Source organism: Onychomys torridus, chromosome 13 (genome assembly GCF_903995425.1).
Source record: "Onychomys torridus chromosome 13, mOncTor1.1, whole genome shotgun sequence".
Classification (NCBI taxonomy): domain Eukaryota; kingdom Metazoa; phylum Chordata; class Mammalia; order Rodentia; family Cricetidae; genus Onychomys; species Onychomys torridus.
Genome location: NC_050455.1, coordinates 54,757,235 through 54,765,383, shown reverse-complemented (window position 1 = coordinate 54,765,383; position 8,149 = coordinate 54,757,235). Strand labels below are relative to the sequence as shown.

General features: G+C 39.7%; 1 pseudogene; it reads left to right on the top strand.

Annotated features, from left to right (window-relative positions):
- The first annotated feature begins 4,104 nt into the window (after nucleotides 1-4,104).
- Nucleotides 4,105-4,424, top strand: LOC118594546 (annotated as a pseudogene).
- Nucleotides 4,425-8,149: the final 3,725 nt, after the last annotated feature.

Genomic DNA, 8,149 nt, shown 5'->3' with positions numbered 1-8,149 from the left:
ATTCTTATATCCTCATAGGGAAAACACATAGAAACACAAAGTGTGGTCCAGTCATTGAAGATATAGCATGTATTTTAAAATAAATGTTTGCGGAGTGCACAGATGTAGAGGTGAAAGTAGGTAATTTACAATTTATGGTCTGTGGAGATTTAGGTATTCCCTCTGTTAATTTAAGAAGAAAGAAATAAAATTTAGAAGAAAAGGAGAGAAGAGAAAGAACCACTTGATATTACAGGGGGAAATGGAACTCATTAGATTTTGTTCCAAATTTATGTGAATCTTGGTCATGCACCACAAAAAGATAAAAGTATTGAACCAGTCAGAAAATCACCCAGGATCTATTTCCTGATGTTTAAAGAGAGATACTCTTTACGGGGGTGCTGGCTGCTAATACACTTTACAATTGGGAGAGATTTTCTATTCTCTCTTTTCATTTCCTGTTTCTTATCTTGGGTTCTTAAATTGAGGCCATTCCTTGGCCAGAACAGCATGATTCTGTGTGCTCTGCCTCCTGCCTTTTATCAAAACTTTGTCTGATTCTTCTCAGTTAATAAAAACCAGGAGAGAAAATTCCATGAAAGGACAGAAGTTTTACTTTTTTTCCTATAAGGATCAGTTACTCAGTGTGTATACAAGAGCACACATGTAGAGGTGTGTGTGGCTGTGTGACATTACAGGTAGTGCTAGTGTCAAGACCCAGCGCAGAGTATCCACATGGGTCACTGGTGTGCACCATGAAGGACTTTTAAGAAAACATCAATGTAGTTATGGACCAAGACCCTTGAGGAAGTTACTGTTTCTTGTTCCCTCTGGGAATATGATGGGGAGTACTTGTGACAGTTGGTTTTGTCAACTTGACACAATGAATCATGTAGGAGAGAAGTCTCAATGAGGAATTATCTGGATTGGGTAGGCCGAGTGGGCATGCCTGTGAGGGATTTTCTTAGCTGGGTTGATTGAGGTGGGAAGACCCGCCCTGAATGTGGGTATCACTATGTCAAGGGCTGGGCCCTGGGCTGAACAAGAGTGAGCTGACCACTAGCATGTACACATTAATTCATTGCTCTCTGCCATTGACTGTGGGTGGAAAATAACCAGTTCTCTCCAGCTCTTAATGCCGTGACTTCTCTGCTATGATGAACTGTAACCTGGAATTGTGAGCTAGAAAGAACCCTTTCTCCTCTAAATGGCGTTTGCCAGGGTATTTTATCATAACAATCAGAAATGAAAATGACGACAGTGTACATGGCATTTGGTGACATGAGTAACGTTGACAGACATGAAGCCTGGTCAGTGGTTTTAGCACTGGACTTGTTTTGCTTTTCACTAAATATGTCCTTAAGATTTCCATTTGTGGTTCCCAAGAAGGAAACAATTAGACCGCGATCCTTTTCTAACTAAGTCCAAATCCATCATGCTGGGATAAGGTCTTAGACTGTTCTGGTCGTAGTGATGGGCATATGTCAGTGACGTCAGTCTGACTGGTCTGCATGGACAGTTTCCTGATCTGTGACCATGACCATGGAGACACATGGTAGCATTCTTTTTGACAATTATAGGAACCCCACTCTTACCCATCATCCTCCTTTCTGTGGTCTCAGTGACATGTGGTCAGTTATGGTCTGCAGGTATTATACTGCAATGAGGAATTGGGATTTTATGAGCGAGGCGCCCTATACACATAGCCATTATTACTATTATATTACTATACTTTTGTTATATTTATTATTAATAGTTGTATTAATTTTCTAATTTCTTGAGGTTATTCATAAGAAGTATTTCCCCCATGATCTCTGTCTCAATCTGTTTGTGACAGAATGGATGACAGAAGTCACTTAAGGGAGGAGAGCTTTGTTTTGGCTCACAGTCCCAGAGGTCACCATCCACAGTGCTGGGGAGGGCACGGAGGTGGGATCAGCTTGGTCTGTGGTGGGGAGAGTTTGCACTGCCTTTTGAAGTCATGTCTTGGTAGATCAGGAAGCAGAGAGCTCTGGTTGGAACAGAAAAAGATAGCACTTCAAGGTCTGCTCCCAGTGGCCCATTTCTGCTGGCTAGGCCACAGACCCGAAGATTCAACGTGATCTCAAAAAAAGTGCCCCAGCTGGAGGCCAGGTTTCATTCACCTGAGTCTCTGGAGGCAACTTCACATTCCAGCCACACAGTTAGTCATGTTCATCTCTTGAACAAGTCCAACTGTGGGTCTCTGTATTTGTTCTCAAAACTGCAGGGGGAAGCTTCCCTGATGATGGCTGAGCAAGACATTGATGTACGAGTATCTATTCTTTTTCCCTTTCCTGGATAGATTCATCCTTTGTCCCTATTCCCTTACTCTATATCTAACTTCTAAGGTTATACAAGTAGATTGTAGCTTGGTTTTCAAAAACTTAACAGCTAACACCCACATATAAGTGAATACATACCATATTTGTCCTTCTGGGTCTGGGTTACCTCACTCAGGATGCTTTTTTCCCCCTAGCTCCATCTATTTACCTGAAAATTCCATTCTTTTAATGGCTGAGTAATATTCCACCATGTAAATGTATCACATTTTCTTTATCCATTCATTCATTAGGTTGATTCAATTTTCTGGCTATTATGAATAGAGCAGCAGTGAGCGTGGTTGAACAAGTCCATCTGTACAGGATGAAGCATCCTTTGGGTATATGCCCAAGAGTGGTACAGTTGGATGTTGAAGTAGATCTATTCCCAGATTCCAGAGGAGCCACCACACTGATTTCTATACTGGCTGTACAAGTGTGCACTCCCACCAACAATGAGGAGTGTTCCCCTTACTCTACAACCTTGCCAGCACGAATTGTCATTTGTTTTATCAGTCTTGGCAGACTGATAAAACTGGTGTAAGATGTTCTGGCTGGTGTAAGATAAAATATCAAGGTATTTTGATTTGCATTTTTTGATGATTAAGAATGTTGAACATTTCTTTAACTTTTTCTCAGCCATTTGTGTTTCCTCTCAAGAATTCTGTTTAGTTCTGTATCCTATTTTTTAAATTGGATTATTTACTTTTTTGACATCTTTTTTTTTTTTTTTTAGTTTCTATTTTTTTCTGAGACAAGGTTTCTCTGTATAGACCTGCTTGTCCTGGAACTCACTCTGTAGACTAGGCTAGCCTCAAACTCACAGAGATCTACCTGACTCTGCCTTCCAAGTGCTGAGATTAAGGTGTGTGCCACCACTGCCCAGCAGTTAGCGCCATTTTTTGAAGATGCTGTCTCTGCTCCACTGTGTATTTCTGGCTTCTTTATAAAACAACAACAACAACAGGTGTTCATAGGTGTGTGGATTCATGTCTTGGTCTTCAATTTGATTCCATTGATCACCATGTCTATTTTTATGCCAATATTATGCTATTTTTGTTTATTACTGTAGCTCTGTGTACAATTTAAGATCAGAGGATGGTGGTACCCCCAGCAATTCTTTTATCAGGATTTTTTTTTTTTTTTTTGTGGAGCTGAGGATGGAACCCAGGGCCTTGCACTTGCTAGGCAAGCACTCTACCACTGAGCTAAATCCCTAACCCCAGGATTTTTTTTTAAGTATATACTTAAAAAAAAATCTATATGAAGCTTAACATTGCTCTTTCAAGTTATGTGAAGACTGTGTTGGAATTTGTGGATTGCTTTTGGTAGGATAGTCATTTCTACTTTATTAATTTCACCAATCCATGAGCATCTTTCCATTTCCTGATGCCTTTTTCACTTTCTTTCTTCAGTGTCTTAAAGTTTTTATTATACAAGTCTTTCACTTGATTGGTTAGAGTTACCTCAAAGATTTTATTTTATTTTTTGAGGTTATTAATGAAAGGTATTTCCCCCCTGATATCTGTCTCAATCTGCTTGTCATTTGTATATAGGAAGGCTACTGATTTTTGTGTATTGGTTGTGTATCCTGCAGAGTTGCTGAAAGTCTTTATCATCTATAGGAATTTCATGGTGGTATTTTTAGGGTCACTTATGTATACAATCATATCACCTGCAAATAAGGATAGGTTTGACTCCTTCCCTTCCTGTTTGTATTCCCTTGATCTCCTTCAGTTGTCTTATCGCTCTAGTTAAAATTTCTAGTATTACATTGAAGGTCAAAATGGCAGACAGGCCTGCTGTTACCGTGTTCCGCAAGTGGCTGGATGGTTTTTGAAAATGGTGTTATAATGCTGCAGGATTCAACAAACTGGCGTTAATTTGAGGTGACACTATCACAAGACTGAAGATGTGGAAGAAGCCGTAAGAAGGCTCCTTGAGGACTTTTATAACAGAACGGTTGGAGCCCTGGACTTGACCAGGAGGCTTCAGATCCTCCCTAAGGAGCAGTGGACAAAACATGAGGACGACAAATTCCCCCTTGAACCCTGCCTGAGAGTGGTTGTTCAGGAAAGAAATGAAAGAGAAGAATGGATGAAGTGACCTTGGATTTGAGATCTGTGGATATGCCTGGTCTCAGCATATTTTTATGAAGTTGGGTCAACCCAATTACAATTTCAGAATTATTTGCTCTCCAAATGCCTCACTTTAAATTAATGTCTATTGTTACCATTAAAAAAAAAGAATTTAAAGACAATATTGACCAGGAGAGGGTAGCCAATGTTCATGTGTAACTGATTTTAGTAGAAATACTTTGAATTTTTTTCCCACTTAAGTTGATGTTGGTTGTAGGCTTATTGTAAATCGCCTCTGTTATTTTGAGATATGTCCCTTGTATCCCTAGTCTCTCCATGGCTTTCATCATGAAGGAGTGTTGGATTTTGTTGAAGGTCTTTTCTGTATCTAATGAGATGGTCATGCAGTTTTTGTCATTCATTCTGTATATATGATGGATTACATTTATCAATTTGCCATCCCTGTATCTCTGGGATGAAGCCTACTTGATCATGGAGGATGATCTTTTTGATGTGCTCTTGGAATTGGTATAACTGGATGCTTTTCTCTGTCCTACCGTGTTCTGTAGTCATTTCCAAATAATCACTCAGAGAGTTGTATTAATTATAAATGTTTGGCCAATGGCTCAGGCTTATTACTAACTAGCTTTTACATTTAAATTAACCCATTTCTATTAATTTATTTATTGCCCTGAGTGTAAGACAAATTGCTAAACAGTCTTGTTAATAAAACCCAGAGCCAGATATTGGGGTAAAACACTGAGAGATCAGAAAAGCAGAAAGAAGCCAGCCACATTCTTACCACTTGAAGATCCTCCACCAAAGAGACCTACTTCCTGTATACCCATGCCTATATGCTTTTCTATTCTGCATTTCACTTCCTCTCTCCGCTCAGCTACATCACTTCCTCTTCCTGCCCAGACAGCTTCACATTCTGTCTGTTTGTACAGACCTCCAGACCTTTATGGTTAGTGCTGGGATTAAAGGTATATACCACTACATCTGACACTGTTTCCAGTGTGGCCTTGGACTCTCTGCCTTCTGAGTAATAGGATTAAAAGGCATGTGCTACCATTGTCTGACTTCTATGTTTATGATAGTGGCTGGCTTTTTCCTCTGATCCTCAGATAAACTAAACTGGGGTATACAGATAAAATATCACCACATCTGTGGTCCATGGCTTACTGGTTCTCTGGCATCTTGTTCCTTGAGTGGCTGGCTGGCGTCTGTCCCAACTCTGCCTTTCTTCATCTCAGTACTCAGCTTGATTTTTCACCTAACCTTATCCTGCCTGGCTATTGGCCAAATAGTTTTACGTATCAACCAAATAGAGCAATACACATTCATAGAGTACAGAAAAACATCCCACAGAAATTTGGTTTGCAATACTTTTATTGAGAATTTTTGCATCTATGTTAATAGGGGAAATTGGTCTTCAATTCTCTTTTGTGATTGGGTAGGTCTTTGTGTGGTTTGGTATCAGGATAAGTGTGGCCTCATGAAAAGAATTGGACAATTTCTCTTCTATTTCTATTTTGTGGAATAATTTGGAGGGTATTGGTGTTAACTCTTTGAAAGTCTGGTAAAAATATCTGAGTTAGCACCATCTGGCCCAGGGCATTTTTTTGGTTGGGAGACTTTTCATTACTGTTTCTATTTGACTAGGGGTTATAGATCTGTTTAAATTGCTTGTATGTTCTTAATTTAACTTTGATGGGTATTATATATTAAGAAAAGCATACAATTCTTTTAGATTTTCCAATTTGCTAGAGTATAGGTTTTTAAAGTATATACTTATAATTCTCTGGTTTTCTTCAGTATCTGTTGTTATATAGCCCTTTTTGTCTCAAATTTTGTTAATTTGGATTTTCTTCTCCATCTTTTAGTTAATTTGGCTAAGGGTTAGTCAGTCTTATTGATTTTCTCAAAGAATCAACTCAGTGTTCCATGGAATCTTTTTTGTTTCTTTGTTTGTTTTTTGAGACAGAGTTTCTCTTTGTAACAGCCTTGGCTGTCTGGAACTCCTTTTATAGTCCAGTCTGGCCTCTAACTCACAGAAATCTGCCTGATTTTTTTTTTTTTTTTTTTGTATGTTTTTTGTTGTTACAGTTTCTACTTCACTGATTCCAGACCTGAGTTTGATTATTTTTTGCCATCTGTTCCTTTAGGGTTTGATTTTTTTCATGCTAGAGTTTTCAGTGTTCTGTTAAATTACTAGTTTGAAAGCTATTCCCCCTCCCCCAGACCCTTAGTTCTATAAACCTTCCTTTTAGAGCCCCTCCCTTGTGTCCCATAAGTTTGGGTATGTTTTAAATTCATTTTCATTCAAATCTAAAATTTTTTATTTCTCTGTAATTTCTGTCTTGACTCATTTTCTTCTTCGATAGGGAGTTGTTCAGTTTCCATGAGTCCATGTATTTTCTATTGTGTTTGTTGTTGATATCCAGCTTTTTTTTTTTAAAAAAAAATTTATTTATTAAAAATTTTTTCACTTTACATACCAACCCCAGTTCCCCCTCCCTCCCCTTCTCCCACCTCCTCACCTCTCTCCCACTCTACCCCCATCCATTCCTCAGAGTGGGTAAGGCCTCCCATGGTAGTCAACAAAGTCTGGCATATGATATCCAGCTTTAATTCATGGTGGCCAGAAAGGATTCAGGGTGTTCTTTCAACTTTCTTGTATCTGTTGAAGTTGTTTTTAAATAATAAGCGGTGGTGTTACTGACAAAACCCAGTATCAGAGCTTTATTAGGAGGGGTGGGGACAGAAGAGAGTATGGTCTGGCCTGGGGAAGAGATCTGTGAGGAGGAGGGAGAGATGAGGGAGGAGGAGAGAGCAGAAGAGAGGGAAGGAGTATGTGTCCAGCTTTTTAAGGATTCTCCTGCACATGTGCTTGTGGGCTTATGGAGCTATGCCGTACATATGCAGATTGCATGACCACGTAGCGCGCATTACATAATCACACAGCACACAGATAGACATAAGACCCCTTGCTTAGCTACTCAACTGCGAATGTGCACTCATGCAGCTGGAGGAATGGCAGAATCCTAACAGTTGAGACTTGCTTTGTGTCTGAGTATGTGGTCAATTCTGTAGAAAGTTCCATGAAGTGCTGAGAAAGTTATTTTTTGGTGTGTGTTTAGGTGAAATGTTTTGTAAATATCTGTTAGGTCCATCTGGTTTATAATGTCTGTTAGCTCCACCATTTCTGTGTTTATTTTTTGTCTGGATGACCTATATATTGATGGTAATAGGATATTGAAGTCACCCACTATGGGTATGTGAGGGTCAATATGTGATTTCAGCTGTAGTAGTGTTTCTTTTATGAGCTTGGGTGCCCTTGTGCTTGTGCACAGATATTAAGAATTGCAGGGGTTGGGGATTTAGTTCAGTGGTAGAGCACTTGCCCAGCAAGCGCAAGGTCCTGGGTTCGGTCCTCAGCTCCGGAAAGAAAAAAAAAAAAAAAGAATTGCAATGTCCTTTGGTGGATTTTCCCTTTGATGAGTATGTGGGTCTGTAGGTCTGTCTCCCTTTTCCTTGGGTGTTGTTGGCCATTGGCTCAAGAGGGCAAAGGGAGCAGAAGTGGCAAGCAGGGTTCAGATGACTCTGAGCATGACAGAAAGAACTTCCAGGAGTCAGCTTCAGGGAGACAGCTCATTTTATTGTTCCAGGGGTAAGGTATATGAGTTCTTAGGGTTATGGGTGGGAACAGCTGATTGGTCAGCTCCTAATTATCATAGGGCAGGAGGAAAG